The sequence below is a fragment of the Aphelocoma coerulescens genome, chromosome 2, assembly GCF_041296385.1.
Source record: "Aphelocoma coerulescens isolate FSJ_1873_10779 chromosome 2, UR_Acoe_1.0, whole genome shotgun sequence".
NCBI classification, from domain to species: domain Eukaryota; kingdom Metazoa; phylum Chordata; class Aves; order Passeriformes; family Corvidae; genus Aphelocoma; species Aphelocoma coerulescens.
The window spans coordinates 70,816,448-70,835,909 of NC_091015.1; the positions used below are offsets into that span (position 1 = coordinate 70,816,448).

The 19,462-nt window shown below is 37.0% G+C and overlaps 1 long non-coding RNA gene across 1 annotated transcript; it reads left to right on the top strand.

The window, feature by feature from the left end:
• The first annotated feature begins 10,536 nt into the window (after positions 1 to 10,536).
• LOC138105768 (uncharacterized) lies at positions 10,537 to 15,263 on the top strand. Its single transcript, XR_011148671.1, has 3 exons — positions 10,537 to 10,654; positions 11,277 to 13,369; positions 14,490 to 15,263. It is a non-coding gene; the product is annotated as an uncharacterized lncRNA (long non-coding RNA).
• Positions 15,264 to 19,462: the final 4,199 nt, after the last annotated feature.

Consider the following 19,462-nt stretch of genomic DNA (forward strand, 5'->3'; position numbering starts at 1 on the left):
ACTGCAGAGTGAAACACTTATGAGCAGGTCTCCATTCAGACCCTTCACCACTTGGCTTTGAAAATCTATGTGTCTACTCTCCTCTCTCAGTCCTGACCACAACACATCTTTTTACTTAAGTATGTTTCCTTGTACTTTGATGTCTGTATCCTGCAGTTATACTTCCTAAAGATGTCAGTCATCTTGAGGGAAAAAAAAAAGCAGGAGTATCTAGTTTAATTCTGAGCAGATAGTCAATTTATTTGACCAGATATTCTGCACACTATTAATTATGGTACTGTTGTGTGCAAATCCATGTTATTAACTATTCATTATTTCTAACAAGCTTCATATTTCAATATAACTCATCAACTGAACAATAAGAACTTGTTTACTTTAAGCTACAGCACAACTTTATATAAATATATATAAACATTAGGAGTCATTAATAGAATAAGAGTTTCTGAACCACATGAAAAGAAATATTAGCTGTTTCATGAAGGTATCATCTGATGTGGAAGAAGTGATAACTTTGTAAGGCTATGTACTAAGATTCCTTTAATTTTTAAATAACACGGTCAAATTATTTCATGACCCTAACAAAGTCTTTAGAGCTAACCCAATATACCTGAATGTGGCAAAATTTGACTCCATTTGATGAAATAATTTATGTAAATACAGATTGTACAGTGCTAGTCCAATATCATCATGGTAAATGCTTCACTTGCACTTTTTATAGTCAGAAGAAATTAACACTCTTTAACAGTAATGCAGGTATTCATATGCCAAATATACAACATAAACTAACATTGGTTTGAACAAAGTGCAGTGTCTGCTCCAGCTGTAAGTTTCACTTTTCTGATAAGTTCTGAAAATAAATACCAGAAAATAAGCAGGATTTTACTGTGACTGATAATGTATTTTTCTGGATGCACTGCTAAACATAGCAATTGGAGTTAATAGGTAACTCATACTCATCCCCTCTAGTGCTAATTATCAATGGAGGAAAGAAAATAACTAATTTAGGCTAGTGTATTCATCTTACTAACCGTTACTAGTAGAACAAAGATGCCTAATTCAAAGAATTTCATGAAATAGCTGATGCCACCCTCACATCCATGTTCCCTAAATACAATGATAAAGAAATAACGCTTACATGAATATGAACATCAAATATGTAACATTATGTAAATAATAATATTGGAATGATAGATGTTGATTGCTAGATCCCACACCATAGCAGTAGCAGTGCTTTGGATGCTATAGGAACAAAATGTTGCAAGTAAATGACTGAATCAGTTGCAATAGGATAGATTTTAAGGTGAGACCTGGATGTAAGATATTAATTAAGATAAGGCCCCAAGTACCAGCTGAGATTCTTGTTTTGCCCACAGAACAAAATGTAAGCATTCCAAAGCCTTGTTCTATGACCTCTGCATACAGGTTACACAGTAATTACACCCTTACCTAAGTATGAACTTAGCAGTTACAAATATCCTAGTAGTTCTGCAATTATTTTAAAGGAGGGAATCCTCAACAAACTTAGGACTTTCAAGCAGGTGCTTAAACTGCATGCTAAATCAGTTTCTAAGAAAAAGAGATATCCTTCATATCTCAGTATTTCTGCATCACATTGCAGATAAGCTGATAAGACTGAATAACAAACAGAAATAAGTGTGTTCTGCAACTGGCATTAATTTATTCAGGCTAATCAGGTATGCTCTTCCCTCAGCTGAATTTTGTCTTGGGAATATCTTGATGGAGTTACGTGAAGCAATGAAGCCGCCCAACCTCAATAATCTCATATACTCTAATAAAATCTTTTCTACAGAAAAGCAGGATTTAGATTCATGGGGAAAGGTTGAAATGGAAAATGGGAGAGGGGATCAATTATCACCATTCCAAAGGTTAGGAACAGGTAAAAAATCTCCTCATGATCTCTGGCATGACATCTTTTGAAATACATCTTACTTTATAAATAGCCTACTTAATTCAGTTCAGCTTCTTTTCAGTTTTGTTCATGTTTCTTTTCTCACCAGAAACGTAGGGTCTAGGTCATTTGCCATAGCTATCAACTCTAATACTTAGAAAATTTACATAGCTAGCTCTCAAAATCCATTTGATTTTTCTGTCTCACTAACCTTGATGAAAATGTTACTTGTCTTATGATTAGAATCTCCTTTCTTATTTCTGGACTGTATTACCTTATAGGCATTCTATATCCCAGACCTTTTCTGTGACATGATTGTACTTTTGGTTAGATAACTCTCTTCCCTTTTTTTTTAAGTTGATTGATACAAAGTATTTATAGATGAATGTATCTTTTCAACCTCCTTATTACTAGGTGGAGTATCTTTTAGTTTTTGTAGGTTTTGCTTCTCATGATAATGGCTTACCCCCACTGTTTTACTTTCGATTGTTTGTTCTGAACATGAACCATTACAGTTTTAAGCATTATTCCAGATGAGGTTGTGTCCCATCTTTGTTGCATGATGTTATCAGTTCTTCAACTCAAATGGATAAATGTTCACACGTGTTTTAAAGTCATACTTCTCTTTTTTGCAACCACTTTGATAAAGTTATATCAAGAACAGCTGAAAAATTAAGTTTAATTCAGCATTTCTGAAAATTACCTGATTGTCAATATTCAATTCCTGCCCTCTCAGATTTTTCTGCACAATCTTCTTTGAGGGTGACAGGGTCTCACAGCATTTTCCTCTCTGCATTCATTTCCAAGATCAGTCCTTGCTCATACCATGGAATCCCTTCTTTTCAAAGTTGTCCATTTAGGACAACTTCTAGTAAGCCTTCCTGTAACCAGATCCTTATCTATTTCACGTCTTGCATTTTCCACCTTCTCCAGCTCTATTGTTATTTTCCCATATAGTTCTCCTCTTTTTTTTTTTTTTTTTTTTTTTTTTGTCTTTTGACATCCACAAAGGTTTACTAGGTTCATATCTGTAAAATATGACTTGTTTTAGCAAAAAGCTTGAGAAAATCTGTCTTTCATGAATAAATGTTTTATTTTATTCTGTTCTGATTTCTTTTTAAATCCATAGTTTAATTCATGATTACTTAAAATTTCCTTAACTCATATACATTCTGACAGTAAGAATTTCAAAACTTGCATTACAAATCTCTCCTCCAGCCAAAGGGTGACATAAAAAAGAACCTAGATGAATATCATTCTCCTTTAAATCCTTCCCCAAATTTTTTACCTGTGAAACATAATTGATCTTACCTACATCATGAATTCTTTCTTTTTTTGTTGCAAGACAGGCCATGATGTTTTTGACGTGCAGTATTTGTATCTTTTCTGAACAAAGAATGTCCTTGCATATTCCTGCTATGAACCAGCTATGTACGTTAATTCATTATGCTTACATTTACTTGTATTATAACATTTAAGGTTTTGAACAATTTCTCTGTAGTGGTTCCTTTTTCCTCTCTATCTATTTTCTTTTTTTTTTCCCAGTACCTTACAAACATCAATCTGATGTACTGAAAAATGAAATATTGCTTTGTCAGAATAACAATAAAAAAAGAAGATATAATTTGGAAGTAAATTCAAATCAACACATATCACTTCTTACTGTAGACTTCATCTGAGATGGAAAACAATGAGCTTCTGCAATCAGCATCAGATGAGTATTTTTGGCAGTTCAGACTAATCTGTCATATCAAGCTTCCCAGTCAGGCTTAGAATTTATCAACATTTTCTTTTCCTCCTCCAAGAAATTCTTGGCAGAAGCAAGCCCCAAACCTGTTGCTATGACTCAGTGCTGATCCATAACTCTGAAAGATTTCCCATGACAGTTTGCCAATAAAAATATGTCAAAGCTTGGCTGTATTGTCCATAAAGTATGGTCAGAAATTATAGCAAAAGAAAATTTACTACTTTCTAAAGAAAAAACATTTTAATATACTTACTACTTATAATACTTGAATGATATCTTGATAAGAGAGAACATTTTATTTAAAATTAAAAGCCATTATTATTGTTATTATTATTGTTGTTGTTGTTATCTTCCTCTAATTTGATACTGCTAATTGTTACAGAAGCTATGAACACACACAGAATAATATGCAAAAGTTTTGTCTGTTATTCTCATTGGTTTTTGTTTGAACTTTATAATGATGTTTGGAGACAGAATCACCTCAGAACAGTCATATTTCACAAATGTATGCCAATTTTCATTGGTAGATGAAATCTCCTTTCTATTATTAAAAATTTTAAAGTGATAAGAAAGTCTGGCCATAGTCGAGCTTTCTAATCTACAGCAATAATCACAATCATTAGTATCTAGTGCTTCATAAACATCCCTTTAAGATACTATTTGATATACCATATAGTCTTCTGGGAAACAATCGGGATACTCCTGCTTCAAAAGCAGCTAAATGTATTACAATAAATTTGCTTTCTCTGGGGTGCTAAATTGGAAACCTATGAGATGTTGAATAAGAAAACTGATACCACTGCTTATCTGTCCAAAAGCTAGTGGTGTTAGGAAGCCCAGTAATTGAAAAATGGATAGCACTGATATTTGAACCTTTTTATATAACCTTTGAAGTGTAAGCCTTTTGGGGAATAAATTGCTTTTTGTAACAAGAACAATGTCAGATCCCATATTTAGAAACCATGCACTTAATTCATTTTCAGACAGAGAAACTCATGTTGTCTTGTTGGGAAAAACATTGTAAAATGGATTAAGCTTCACCCTGGAGAGATGATAACCTAATATAAATAACTGCAGGCTGATCTTTATTAGTTACTGAACAAATATTGCCAAATAGGACAGGCGACCTTCAATGATGATTGATCTAGGATAAGTCATCAACAGCCTTGTCTCCAGAGAGTAACTTTGGGGCATTTTGGAATTGTACTGCACTTCTTATTTCAGGGTTGGCACTAACACTGAGTAAGAATAAGTACATCTTTAATGGCGAGGTCTAAAGCTAATCTGGTGGCAGAGTAATGACAACTTATTCTAGGGTGGGCAACTGCTAAGTATCTGCTAGAACTAATCAAACAGGATGGGGTCTTTGTTGGAGACCTGAATCAGCTGCAGCTTCCCATGTACACAGGAGACAGCCTGAACCCTGCTTTTTAGAATCACTGTGAGTATGAAAGGTATTTTTTTAAACATGACATTAGATGAATGAAGAATTATCTTTATTTAGATATTTACATACCCCAGTGCACTAGAACTAGCATCCCATCAGTTGATTCATTCTGCAGTTATTCTTTCCTAAGATTTTTTTTATATTCTTTGCTCAGATTTTCCTAAAAGTAAAGGAAGTAAAATTTCCTGGTTTTGAAAGTCAAAAAACCTGAGAACATAACTGTAGCTGTCTTCTTCTGAAAAGCTACTGCATTCCAGTGAGGATCAGTAAGAAGTCGCATTTAGAAACGGTCTTTAATTATATTTGCTGTAATTATAAACTTATAAATGGTATTGATACTATGAAGAAGTAACACAAGACTATGTGAGAACTCATACTAAAGTGCTATACTGATTGTGCATGGAGATGAATGAAAAAGTAAAATAGTAACCATCTAACAGTGGAACTCTGGACCCCATAGCATGTGCTAATATACAAAGATTCATACCAAAACAACAAATCTTGAGCTTTAGCTACACAAAGACAGAAGGTACTGGGGTTTTAGTATTATCACATACAAGTACTTGCATATTTGCACAAATAAACTATGCACAACTTATCCATACAAAAGATGTTTTGAAACCTGAGGATTCCTGGTCAGCTGATGCATTATTATACAACCTTCAATAGACTGTGGTTTTCTATACATCAAGGATCTATTTAAAGGCAGAGAGTTTTGTTCTTAGGAATCTTTGCTTATGTGAGTGCAACTTGATAGTTGGAAGAAGGATAAATTATAATTATTAGCTCTAATTATAAAGTGTCTCTCTACAAAAGTAACACACCCCTGTACTGTTGAAGTCTTCTTTGCTTGCACAGCACTTGGCCTGTTCATGGTTTTGGGGAGCTGGAGAGTAGCAGAAACAAATTTATTTTCCAGAAAGTAGTATGGTACTGATCTTGGAGCCTTTGTGCCACCTTCTCTTCTAATTTGAATACTTTGATTTTGTTTCAGTGAGTAAAGACCAATTTCAGTTCCTTCTGGCACCAATACTTACAGGCTTATTTCTTTTCATCAATTATCCTATTATTTGGTTTGTACCTAGCTCAGGTGATAAAACTTTTTGCCTGTGATCTCTTTTCTCCTTTGTAATACAACAATTTTTCCTTTTAGGTTTTAAAAGTGACAGAACAAGACTTTAATTGTTGCTGTTTTAAAAAATCTAATTCTTCATCCTCTGATATAAAATATTTGTAAGAACCTCTAGTAATGTTTCTCTTGTGTAATGTATGAATTATCTTTTGAAACTCTAACAACAGAAAGACAAGATTATTTATCTGTTGGTAATAAACAAAAATATATCTAGTAGAAGTTATTACTTTTAATGTTAAAACAAGCCAAAACCCCCCAAGAATTAGGAATTCTGAATTAAATAGTTTAATAATATATCCTCTGGTGGTGCCAAATTCATGCCAAATAAATTATTTCACCAATTAATTTATCAACTTTTACAAAGCAGCTATGACTGAAACTATTTCCTAAGTTAAAGAAACAGTTTGGCAGCGTTTGAATATGTTTCTGGTATTTTTCCCTTGCAAGAGACTTTTAAAATCTCCAAATACTTTTGTGTAATTTCTCCTGCATCCAGTATTTTATCAACATCTTCCTTTACAAATATTCAGCCCACTGATTTTGATTAGTATCCTTTTTTGCTTTATCCTCCATGTTGTCTTTTGTGTACTAGTATCATCAATGCTCTTCTACATTCTCTTCATGCTTTAGACATGGGTGTGCCATACAAATCTCTCACTGTGTTTGCTTGCTTCTTCAAGAACTGTTATTGTGAAGTTAGTGAAAAAGGTCAGGGTGATTATTTAGTGGGAAAAATCGAATCTGCTGGAGCTTTATTGCTTTCCTCTAAGAAATCTGACTTATTTATGACATAAGGTATTTTAGGGCACCTGATAGGACTTACTTCTTTTTTTATGATACTCCTGCCTTTGTGTAAAATTGTGCTATAAATGATATTGACAGCGTCATACAGTACTACTGTATTGTTTTTAAGTTGCATTGTTTCAGCAATTTATAGTCAAACAAACCAAAGTCGTGACTGTCTGCCCTACTTACAAAGTTGCAGGGACTTGTCTTAAATTTTTCAATATATATTAGAGAAACTTTCAGCAGAGAAAAGTTTAGCATAGCTCAAGGCAAGATGGACTTTTTCTTCTGGCTTGAAACCACAATTCTTAAAATACATGTAACATGGACAGGTGTAGGGATAATCTTATGATTGGGATATTTTTCTTAATGGGCTTAGTAGAGAAGCCCATTGGCAACATTACACCAAAGAGTTGCCTGACAAGTGCAATAAAGTAGACACACTTCTCAGAAAGGAGAAATGAGAACATCTGAATTGTCCATACCATAAGAGATATTAGATAAAAAGTAGAGGCTGGTTCTTTGACCCCAAAAGAAATAATCAGGTGAAATAATCAGCTGCTGGGAGGTTACTGGAAAGGATAATTTATAGTCCTTCTGGGGGCAGTAATGAGATAAAAGGGTCCTTTCAGGCTTGGTTGGTCAGAATTATCTTCAGATAGTCTTCCCAAGCAGGACTTTTTTTAACCTGTAGCACTGAAATGAATGAAGATCCTCTTTCCTCTGTCCTTAAAGATAAATGAATCAGCTTTCTCCCTTCATGTTTGCACCTGCCAACCTTCTCCAAAAGCTTTTCATTGTTACAACCACAGGTTTTTAACCCCTATAAGAGATCCTCATGCAAACTCTCCAGAGGTTTGATAAGTTCTCTTGTGTTCCTGATGGTTACTGCTCTTCAATAGTACCCAGTTTCAGAACTTTCTTAAGTTACAGTTCATCATACTCTTGAATGCCCTGAATCTCTTGATCTGGAAAAAAATCTCCACCAAGTTTTAGAAAACCAAGGAAGGATTTAATGTCCAAAAAGAACCATGCAGGTTACTGGCAGCATAACTGCATGATCCCTTTTAAGTACTCCTCAGAGCTGATTGCTTAGATAATTATTTTTCATATTCTAATCCTCTGGTTAAATCCAAGTGACTTCGCCATCATTGTTTAAATCAAGATAAATGGATTTTCAAAGGGCAAAGCATTTTTGCTTAAATAAAAATAAGACTTCTAAATGATTTTTGGCTGTGGTGAGGTATCTTAAATGGCTAGGGTCCTTAGAACCTTAAATAGGGGTTTTTTTAAGTGATTGAAAATGTATTAACCATTTCATGTTTATTGCTATTCTTGCTATTTTATCTTCCAGATGTTTTCCCTATAGCTGGGGAGTTTTCAACTGCAATCCTACAGAAAGAGCTTGGGATCCAAACTTTAATCTGGTACTCACTTTTTTGCAAATCAGTCTTTAACTCTGCAGAGGTGTGGGCTCACTGGGACAGCTGTAGTCTTCAAAGCAGCAACCTTTGCTGTGTATGGTGTGATGAGGAAGATACTGCACTATTTAGCATTTTGTTCATTTATACATCACTACTGCAGCTATATCTGGTCCCATATCCTTCTGTTTTTAGTGATACTGCATTGGATTATATAGACCTTAATTGTCTAAAAAATTTCCTTCTGCCTAATGTTATTACAAGCGCAATCCAAATATAAGCAAGCCTAACCACTATTCTTTTACCATTGCATTTTTAGGTTTGTTCTAACAAGTGCTAGAGAGAGTTCAGGCTTCAGGAATAGTTGAGAAAGATGTGCAAGATACTTCTGCTAGATACAAAACCTATTTTGAAGAGGTTGTAAGGAAAAATTGAAATTGGCCAAGCAATTCTTAACTAGCTACCAGTTGTGTGCAGAAAACAGTGTGCCGAGCTGTGTGTCCTACAGCAATTTCCAAGAAAATTACCACACACTGTAAAACTGTGACAGAATGAAGATTCACAACATCTCAAAGGAGAATCTCAGATCCTGATGGAATTACACCCTACAAGTTAGTCATGCTATGCTGGATTTGGCTTTTCATATAGGCTTCTAACCTGAATGTTATGGCTTTTCAGTAAAGTCTGTGATTTCATAATTCCAAATTTATTTTTTTTAAGATGCAAGAGAACAAGTTATTTAATAATAAAAAGTAGTTTCTCTGCATGCTAAGCTTAATTGACTCAGTACTCATTATTATAACTGGATTATCATTGGCTCAATGATAATTTTTGAAGGGGTAGCTGCATAAATGCTTGATCATCTTTTCAAGCCATTAAACACTCTGGGCATCAGCCTCTTAACAGTAATTCTGACATGTTTATCTCAGCTGGGTTTGTAATTCTTCTTTGTTCAGGGTTTGTGATCTGTATATACAGTAGATTTGGAAAAAAAAAGGAAAGAAAAAAAGAACAACAAAAATCCAACAAAGCATACTGCCTTCCAAAAGAAGAAATAAATAAAGGAAAACAGACTATTCCATCACAAGATAATCCTCAGTGACTAACAAATAAAATATTCTACTTAAAAAGCAATTATGCTTTTGTCCATTAAGTCTGGACACCTGGAGTAAATATTTGTTTCAGATTTGCAGGCACCTTATTACATTTATATTTAAAGGTTAGATACAAGTGTTCCTCTTGGTTACCCATCACATAATTAACCTCAGTGTACTTCCAAATTTGATTTTTAAAGAGAGTATCTCATGCAGCCCACATCCAGAAAACTGCTAAGAAATAAGGCCATTATTTTCATTTCATCTTTAGATTCCACATGCTTGGTCCCTCCATAAGGAGTTAAACAATAGTAGAGTTTGACTGTTTACGCCCCATCAGAATGACTTAATGCTGTGCTTTTTCTATACACAGAGAGCCCTTCCTGAAGGGATGGGATGGAGGGATCCGACCCCCTGTATCCGCCACAGGGACGATAAAGAAGCAGTATTTCCCGAGCCAGCACGAAGTGTTTGTTCTGGAGTCAGGCTCCCGCCCCGCCCCGCCCGCTCCCAGCAAAAGTTCAGTGTTGTTGCCGGCGGTGCCGCCTGGCCCGAGGCGGGGGCCCCGAGCCCGGCCCGGCCCGCGGTGCCCATCCCGCCGCCCAGGAATGCCATCCCGGCGCGCCAGAGCTGCGCCGAGCCGAGCAGCGCCGAGCCAGCAGTGGCATAATCTACTAATGGCTTCTTTTCATTTCAGCCCTCCCTGAGAGACTCAGTGGCAGATTGTAGACTCAATTACTCTCATGTCAGGTGATTATCCTAGGTCTTAATGTAATCTTCCATTCACACATACCATATTTCAATTACGGCAGCTATGAAACAAGCTGTGTATTCAAATCACCAATCACCTTATCACTGCTGAACAATGTCAACTGTAAAAAACGCCAGCTGAAGGCAATTACACATGTGTTGAGAACCGATTATGATTACTCTCTGTGGTATTTGTGATGAGCTGGGGAATGTTCTGAAAATTTAATTTAATGACAATATGCTTGCTGTACAATCCATAATACCTCCTGAATCCAGCATGGGGCTATTAAAACTGATAGGAGCATATTATCACCGAACTGAAAAGCTGGGTTGGGATGGTTGCTGGATGTCTCTACAGGGAATGATAGGTAATTTCTCCACATATTTCTAACGGCTGAGGCAGACAGCTTCCAGTTCCAGCTGCACTCTGAAGGTGGTCCCTTCCCCTCCCTCCTCTCTCCCGGCGCTGAGTTAAGGTGTTTTACTGTAGGCGCTGCAGAGGGACGGGGAGGCGAGGAGAACAAGGGGTGCAGGGGGCGTTGCCGTAGGGGCCCCAGGGTATAGCGCCGTTTTCCCTGGGGGACTTTATGAACCTCGTTAAACCCTCTATCTGATTTTTGCTTATATATATATATATATATATATATATATATATATGTTTTTTTTTGTTTTTTGTTTTTTTTTTCCCCCACCTTCCTCTAATTTTGACACCGTCTCCTCTGCGGGGACTTCGCTTACATACCCGTGCAGATTTAACGGGAGGAGGAGGAACAACAGCCCGTTTCCAAACCAATCCCTCCGGGCTCCTTGAACGGAGAGGCAACACTGCCCGCCCCGCCCTGCGGGGTCGCCTGTTGCCAGGCAACATTCCCGGCCCGGGCAATGTTCAGCCCCAGATACCCCAAACGTGTTGTATGCACACGATGTAGGTGAAATTGTAATTGTTGTGCGGTTCCCCGGCCAGCCTGGCACGGTCCTGCCTTCCAACAGGTAGCCAGGCTGAAGGACACCCAGCAGGAGCCCCGCGGCCTCCTCGGGGCCCTGCCGGCGCAGCGCTGCAGGCCGGGATGAGCAGGAAACAGCCAGGGCCCCGTGCGCCTGTGGACGGGGCCGGTGAGCTGCGCTGCTGCTGTTTATTGATCTGAATGGGTGCGATCCTAGATTAGGCCTGCAGCTCATTTCAGAAAGCTGACAATCTCCGCTGCCTGCGCAGAACACAAAGGTCTCCGGGTCCCTGCGGGTTCCGGCCGATAACGCCGCGCTGGGATCATCTGCGGGCTCCGTGCCTCCCGTGTACTGTCTGGCTCTCCTTCAAGGGCTGCCTTAGGAACTCTGGAGCCTTCAAACAAAACCCGTCGTCTCCAGCTAAACCGAAAATCCCATTCAACTTGAAGCATGCGACGGCATTCGCCTACATAAAAGAAAAATTATTTTTCAATGAGTATGTACTCATCTGCACTAATATTTCATATACAGAGCATTTGTTTTCATAAGCAGGTTGATTTTTTCAACAGATCAGCCTATTGTGGTAATTTGCCCTTCATTGTATATAGGAATTTTATTGCGGATTTACTATTCTGAAAGCATTTAAGTGGGATTCTGCAGAACGTGTGCTTTTTCAGCCTGGAAATCATGTAGGTCTCACATTGTCCCAAACTCATATATTCTAAGAAGTACACTTACCTGATTTTTAATTTTTTCTTTTCAGTTGCTCTTTCCACAGTGACAAGTACCCTGTCTCAACTGTCTTTTGCCTCCGCCTGCTGTACAAGGCACTAGGACAAAAATATCTCACCAGATGTGTAAGGGAGAAGATACTGTAACCCACAAACTGTACTCTAGTACTCTGTTTCTTTTGGGTACTTACCTATGCGTCTGAATACCACAGGCATGTAAAACACAAGGCCAGAAAATAACTAAATAAGGTTAATAAAAATGACATAAATTAGAGAAGCCAAAGCAAGCAACTAGAAACATTTAAACTGTATACTCAAATTATTTGTATCTACTTGAAAAAACAGCTTCTGTTGTAAAAGAGATTTTAAGTGTATAATTTACATTTTAAAAAGCCAATTCTAAAAAGGAAACAATGGCTAAATTAAGACTGGTGGAGAAAAGAATAAGTCACAGGAGAAAAATATGCTAATAAAATAAGCAAAGGTTTAGGAAACTTAAGTCACACCAGTTTTGAGTACATGAAAGGAAACTATCCACAAGATACTACAGGATTTTCTTGGTTTGTAGTATGTATATGGAGGCTTACCTGATTTTTAATTTTTTCTTTTTAGTTGCTCTTTCTCACAGTGACAGGTACCCTGTCTCAATTGTCTTTTGCTTCCATCTGCTGTACAACGCACTAGGACAAAAATATCTCACCAGATGTGTAAGGGAGAAGATACTGTAACCCACAAACTGTACTCTAGTACTCTGTTTCTTTTGGGTACTTAGGGTGCTCATGTACACAAAATGTGGTGATTAGTATTATTATAGTAACAGTAGTAATAACAGTGTCAATACTAACAGAATTGATAGTAAAAACAGAAAATGGCAATATATGAGCCAGAACCAAGTGGAGCAAATTATTAAGGAGCCTTTAGTCTAAGATTCAAACCAGCTGTTTCTCCAAAGGGTTGAAATGGTGCATCTTCATTCTGTATTACTCTACAGCTGAGGAATCACTGACGTATGAGCAGTCTGACTGAATTCCACCTAGAAGCAGAGACTTCAGGGCACCTCAGCTCTTAGCTACAGGAATACAGAATTCACAACATTGCATGCATCTGGCACTTGCAAGGAAAGCTTTCTTTTTACATGAAGTAGAAAGGAAACATGCAAGCTGATTTGTGACATTGCTCTTCATATTGCAATGCAAAAAAAGTCAAGAATTAAAGAAAAAACCCTCAAGTCTACTGTTACTCATGGAAGTTGACATTACTGGCATGTTTCTTGCATGAAGGGAACAACATTCTAGAAATTAAGGGAGATACAGCATCATGACATAGCTCCAAACTTTCTCCCACTTACTGGATCATTGTCCGATCTCCATGACATATAGAGAACTTCATCCCAGCATCTCTAATATGGTGAGATTTAAGATTTCTTCTTAATCAGATTGTTTTTTTTTTCTTTGTGTGGTTTTTTGTTTTGGTTTGGTTTTTTGTTGTTTGTTTTTTTTTTTTTTCTTTCCCTAATTTGGTTGCACTTTTTTTTTCCCCCTAGGAAAGCTTATGAAAGTCCATAAGGAAACATCTCCATTCACCTTACACATGCAGTGTGAACATATATTAACTGTAAACACAAGTGGGCACAGACTATAAAATCACACTTAGAAAGAGCCAAAAACCTGCCATTCAGCCCAAAATCTGTCACTCATGGCATTGTAGATTTCCCTTCAAGTTGAAGGAAGCATCAGCTGCACAAAGTTGCCATGACAGACATCCTTCAGGTAGCATCATTTTTTTATTCAGTAGGCAAGCTTGTGTTACCTAGAAGGAAAAAAAAAAAAAATCTATATACACATTTTTAAAAATTTTGAGGGTTTGCAAGTAAGATGTTATTAGGCAAATATCCATCACAGTGAAAGGCTTTATTGCTTTTTCAACAAAGTGAAACTACTGTACTTGTTTTAGAGATCAGTTTTATCACTTGAGGTCAGGTATGCTGAACTTCAAACAAAGAAAGAGGAGAATCCTTCATAACCTCCTCCATGGCCCTAAACAGCCAGAAAACCAAAAGGCTAGCCCATTTTGTTATCTGAATTACATTTCTTCTTTCTCTCTTTGATCCTTCTTAATGTATAATTTTCTGCCAAAAAAAGTAAGCTATCTGATTACAAATTGTGCAACTTTTATTGCCCAAGGCAGTTGTTAATTTTTGCCATAGGTCAGACAGGATAGAGCCTTAAAGAACCAAGAGCTTCTTAATTGCATGGTGTACCACTCAGTGTTGCCACATCTCAGAGGAGTTATTGCACCTTGCAGATAATGCCCTTTTCCCCTGCAAGCCATGAAATAGGTTCTCCCTGCATCGATGTATTAATTAGATTTCAAGACCATTTCAAAAATTATAGCTGAAGCTGCAGTTCAAATATTTCAGAAGTTCTTTGTAAGATTGTCTGCTGTGGTTTGTTTTGTCTTGGTTTGTTTTTTAATTGAAAAAGAGGAGGATCTAACCTTGAACGCTGTCTCTTATTTTTTTTTAAAGGATAAGGTGGGGGAAGAAGCCCGACCTGTCAACTTTGCCACATTAAAAGAATATACAAGTTTATAAATTTTGATAGAATTCCAGGTTAACTTTGTCAATTCTGATGTTGTAAAAAGTGAATGAATTGGCACGACCTGTAGAAATCTCCGGAAACGTTTGAAATTTCTTCAGCTCGCTGTATATCAAGCATACAGTGAAAAAAGGAAATAGAAGGAAAGTAGAAAAGAAGGGCAAAAGGCGAAATGGTTTGTGTCCATTTAAGAAAAAATCAATAATAGCATAAAATTGATTTAGTGCTTGTCATAAAACATAAGTAAGTGCTGGAAAATAGAGAAAATTGAGTCTCAATTTAATCTGCACAAAAGCCACACTGTACTGATGAAGTGATCTGAGGAGAGAGCTACATAAAACCTAAAGACAGATACTTAATTGTCATATTAAAGACTCCCTTTTCTGCCTGCTGGAGTCAAGGGGTAGGACCCATTAATCATGGGGATAAGGGGCATTGAAATCAAATCTCAATTAAAATCTGTTCAATAATGTCTCTAATATGTTTTTCAAGCATTAATTTTTTCCCATCGATTCTACACCCCATAAATCAGATATGTTGCAGTGCATGTAATAGTTTATGGAGGAGAGGATTATGGTTTTATGAAGTTAATGCAGCAGAACCATTTAATTTACGCAGGCTAAAGTTTTATGTCTGTTGATAATTTCTGTTGTTTCTGTGGGTGAAAATTCGTTGGGATATAAAACTAAAACATTTTTTTCTATTTTCATATATGTGTATGTGTCTGTGTCTGTGTACAAACATACACAAAATATTTATGTATACTTATGACCTCACTTACATGGCCCTGTTTGCAAAGATTGTTGTTGAAGAAGATACTTTTTGCTTTTTTATTATTATTGACTGTGGTTTTGGAGACTGAAAATAGCAGTCTCTCAGGAAAAAAAGACAACCATTTTTTGTACTATTACTCTAAGCAATGTCTGCTGAAACACAGACAATAGCACGGATATTGGCACCTCAGCTTCTGGCTTTTAAGTGAATCAAAGATTATGTGATCATGAGAAGTTTTGTATGAGATATAAAATTAGTTTGTGACCTGTTTAGGAAGAAAAAGGTTTTTCCACACTTGAAAAAGTGTTAAACTTTGCAAAAATCTCATTTCAGCAACTATATTCTTCACCTGCATTTCCTGACAGGTACAATTGGCTATATCCTTCTTCATTTCCTGCCATAAGTTCTTGTGTGGGTGTAGGTGTATATTGTTTCAAAGCTGACAAATACTTGAGAATCAGCTGCACTTTGCTGGCTGAGGGAATATTGTTTCCTGACTGAATCTACTCTGACTGAAAACAAAATCAAAACTCACTTGCAGTATTTAGGCCACCATTCATAAATATTTTCTGAGACTGCTGGACATGGAAGCAGCCCAATACATTTTCACCCTGAAGAAATATGAGATGCAAATGCCACATAATCAGTAACAAAATATCCTGTGAATTTAAGTGAGTTTTGGCTCAAGAATATCAGTTCAGAACAGTCAAACTGTTTGATGAAGATTTGGTGCAGAGTGTAATTCACAGTAAGACAAAAGTGGCATTAGATTGTGTGCCTCCGACATTTTGAGCCGGGACTCTGGATCACCTAGTAAGTCACCACAAAAACAGCTATTAGCTATAATGTTATCATATGGCCCAAAGTAGTCATAGAATTGCATTCTAGTAACGTTAATGTCTCTTGATGCCTCTTCCCATCCTAAACCATTCCTGCATCAGGAACTGTAATGAGATGCAAAGCCATATCATGCCTGTCTGCTGACTTACATCCATACAGGATCTCATTGCATATATAATAGTTATTAACTCAAGGGACAATTCATAGTTAAAGTCCCAGGAGCCACAGCACAGGCAGTGTTGGGAGCTATGGGCAACATATATTTTAAAAATTAAAACATAATTTATTTTTTAAAAAATTGTGTCTTCTCTGTTGGTAGTGTGGTTAGACAAGCAAAGGGAACACTAATGCTGAAAGACAAAGTAAAAAATAATGAGACAGAAAATTAAATTGTGAATGTGCCACTCCACTCTTTCCTAATAATACATTTCTCTTGGAAAATTATATTAAAGCCACTCCTATGCTGCACAGTAATTAGACAGTTTTATTGCAGAAGACTGTACATAAGAAGACTTAAGTATTGCTACTGTGAATTTTTATTAATATTATTTTTACCAAATCATTATATTAAGTAAGAAAAGGCAATTGGATACTAGTTTGTGCCATAGCTGAAAGTTTTGCCAGTATAGCTGCATCAGAAGAGAGTATGAGCAAGACAAATTATTCAGCACACAGTTCTACTGGGGAAAATTTCTTTGGTTGATACAACTTATGTCACCCCTTCAAGTTTTCATAACATAATTCCTACAGGTTAGCTTTACAGATGCTTTTTGGTGTAGACACACCTATAATTAAAATAAAATTTACATTTTACAGAGAACATACTTTGGGGTTTCCTGCTTATTACTTGTTGAGTTTCAAATGTACTTGGTGTATGTAGGATGTATAAGGATGCATTTTAATATGGTACAAAATTAACCTGTGTTGCTCATTGCTACAAAATTACAATGAATTGAAAAAGCTAGGAAGAAGACTGTAGATTTATCTCAATCATAAAAAGCTTCCAGAGTTGCATCAGGAAGGATAAAACATTTTTAAAGGGGATATAAACCCTCGTGCTTCAGGTCACAAACAACAGAGAAGATTTAGAAATACACCTCCAGCCTATGAGCAGATTATTCTGCTAAGGTGTGCCGTACCTTTTCCTGTAAAGTCAGGTGCTGGTTGTTCTCAGGATACTATCTCTTTTTGTGCACCACACTCCTATGGCCTATCTGTATGGATGCTTGAAACTTTTAGTTACTCTCACAGTTCAGGCAGTTTCCCAGGTTTTTTTGCCTGCCAAAATTTTCTGAGTAATCCTTCTAGTGGTTAATCCACTAGAAGATGACTCTTCCAAGCTGACACCCTGAATTATCAGCTTTCATTTGCTCTCTGCAGTTTACTGGGAAAGCTATTTCTTGTGACTTCAGCTGGGCTTATGAGTGGGTTAAAAATGGCACTGCTGATCTGCAGGCCACAGGTCTCCTGGGTGTAAAAGGTCTCTTTTCCAGCTGCCTCGGTGCTGTTTTTAACACTAGCCATGTTTAGAAGTGAGAAGTAACAAAATATTTCCCCTGTAATTTAAAGTACAGAAGACAACTCCAACCATTAATGTTCAAAGATGAACTAAGCAAACTTACATTATATATTAATATATCTTAGTATTATATCTTAATTCAATTTAAATAGATTCTGTTTCCTCCAGCTAAAAGCTATCAGGAATCCTACACAGCTGGGAAGATTAGTATAGGCTGGATCCCAGCTCAGGGTCCATGATGTTCTCAATTACTCTCTGAATATCCATTCAGATCCATAACTTTGCCCTGATAATTTCCAGCAATTCTAAAACTCAATCCTTAATTAAGATGTCAAACTTTAGCACTTTTCTCAAAGGATTAGTGACTGTCCCTTGCTAATTTTAGAAATATTGATGTCCCTGGGGCATAGCTATGTGAAGCTGTCTCTTGCTAGACAGTAAAAAAAATTAGTCATGAATAGTGCATTACATTGTTTATCCCATTTTTCAAATGGCAGGGAGGGATCAAACCTCAGTTTGATCTAGTTTTTCATACATAAAAAAAAAATACAGTCCTTGCAAACACATAAATTGATTCTATACTTATATACTAAAGAACACAATGGATGTAGACCATTTCTGATTGTTCATTGAAAGTATAATCACAGAGTTTGGGGAAGTGGACTTGGGATAAATGATTACTAATCTGGTTTTGATAGACACCATGACAATAGGATAGCTTTTTCTATTATCACAATACACAGTTCCAGAGACCACATTACATATTATTAAATAGAAACAATAGTTTCTATGTTGATACACAATATACAAAAAAAGGATAGTTCCTGTGGTTTGTGTTTCACTTTTTCTTGTTATACCTCAGTCCTTTTATCTTTCTTGCATTTGACATTTGAAAAAGGAAACAGAAGATTTGCTGAATGCTCAGCAGCATCTTGTGAGGAGTGAGGAGTGGTGTTATTTAAAGTGTTCAAGCCAGTAGGATCAGGTGTGTGGCTGGGAGATGACTGAGACAGGAATGGTAGTGGACAAAGATGAGGAGAGAACTACACCAAGCTTATGTTCATCAAGGTAGGAATTGATGGGAAAATAAGTAACTAAAGCTTATGTCATATCAGTCTTACTTCTCTGTCCCAGCACTGACCTCAGGACTTCTCAGCTGTGGTGGTTCATGTGGTTATTCCATGATCTCACCTCCATACCTGGGGAGACCATGGAACAGATTCTTCTAGAAGCTAAGGTGGACAGGGAGGTGATTTGGGACAACCAGCACAGCTTCAGCAGGGGAAAATCCTGCCTAGCCAGCCTGGTGGCCTTCTATGACAGAGTCACTACATCAGTGGACAAGGGAAAAGGTCATTTATCTGGACTTCTGTACAGCCTTTGACATGGTCCCCCACAACATCCTGCTCTCTAAATTAGAGATATATGGATTTGATTGGTGGACTGTTCAGTGAATAAGGAGTTGGCTGGACAGTCGCATCCAGAGGGCAGTGGTCAACAGCTCAGGGCCATGACAGAGATCAGGGACAGAGGGTGTCCTTCAGGGGTTTGTATTTGGAGCAATTATTTAATGTCTTCATTAATGACATAGACAAAGGAGTTGAAGGCACCCTCAGCACGTTTACAGATGACACCAACCTGAGTGGTGCTATTGAGACACCTGAAGGATGTGATGCCATCCAGAAGGACCTGGAAGAGCTCAAGAATTGGGCCCACGGGAATCTCTTGCTGCTCAGCTAAGCCACGTGCAAGGTGCTGCACCTAGGTTGG